The sequence below is a fragment of the Rhea americana genome, unplaced genomic scaffold, assembly GCF_003343005.1.
Source record: "Rhea americana isolate MKP2758 unplaced genomic scaffold, rheAme1 scaffold_33, whole genome shotgun sequence".
Lineage (NCBI taxonomy): Eukaryota > Metazoa > Chordata > Aves > Rheiformes > Rheidae > Rhea > Rhea americana.
The window spans coordinates 712,230-713,514 of NW_028186457.1; positions in this window are offsets into that span (position 1 = coordinate 712,230).

Below are 1,285 nucleotides of genomic sequence, written 5' to 3' on the forward strand. Positions count from 1 at the left end.
GATCCCTCCCAATCCTTCCCTGTCCCCCAGTGCCCAGCCTATTCCCCAACCCACCCCACTAACCCAACCCGGATCCCCCCGATCCTTCCCCTGCTACCTATCCTGATTTCCCTCAGACCCTTGAAATCCCCCCCCAGTCTCTCCCCCCCAGTTCCTCCTAGCCTGGCTCCCCGCCATTCCCCCTCTTCCCCCCTTGGTCACCCCCTCGATCCTTCCAATCCGGGGAGGGGAGTGACAGGCCGTGGGTCGTTGTACCAGACCGAATGTCCCAGGGGGGTGGCAGGCACCGAGTCTGGGGATGGGGGGGTCCAATTCCCGAGCCGCGGAGACAGGCCGTGCCCCATGGCATTTGCACCCATGAAGTTCAGCACCATCCTGCCACCCTCCTCTGAATCTGCTGGAGCGAATGGGGGGGGTGCTTGGGGGGCTGGGCTGGGGGCTGTCCCCGTGTCCCCCCGGCCCCTTGTCCCCAGGGCCACTGGGTGGCTCTGCGTGGGGAAACGCGCCACCCCTCGCCCTGGGCACGGGATCCCCCTCGGCGGTGCTGGCTGGCTGGAAGCGGGTTGCGGGGGAGCCCGTGGACCCAGCTGCCTGGGGCGAAGTCCGGCCGGGCAGAGCCTGCCTGCCGCGGCAGGAGGCAGCGGAAGGGCAGAGCGGGGTCCTGCGCACGGACCCCGGCCGGGGGAGGGGCTCTCCCGCAGGCTGGGGGCTGCAGTAGGGCTGCTGCTGCTTTCTGGACCCCGTGGCACTGGGGTTGTCCCTGTGGGAYGGTGGGGGAAACTGAGGCACATTGTGCTGTGCTGAGAACCAGCAAACTCGCGCCTGGTGTGAGCTGCGTGGGGGAGGGCGGCTGGATGGGGGCAGTGAGCCCAGCCGTGCTGTCCCAGCCCCACTGACCCCCCAGCCTGAGCCAGGCCCAGCTGTGCAGTACGGAGCTGTGCTGGGCCAAGCYGTGCCAGGCTGTGCCAGGCTGTACTGAGCTGGGCCGTGCCGAGCTGTGCTGAGCCAGGCTGCTGGGAGTCCCTGGCACTCCTGAGAAGGTGGATTATTTCTAGGGCAGCTTTGCGTAGAGGACCCTGGAGGAGCCCTGTCCCCAAGCCCTGCCCCCCCCCAGGTGGTCCTTGGCACCCCAGGGTCCCCGCAGGGCTGGTAGCAGGGGCTGGGGCTGGGCAGGTTAGGGGGCAGAGGGGGGTGAGGATGCGGTGTGCAGGGTGTGCGTGTCGGTAGGGATCCGCGGCGCTGGGTGCTCCTCCCCGGGTGCGGCGGCCGGGGGGACCCGTCGGGC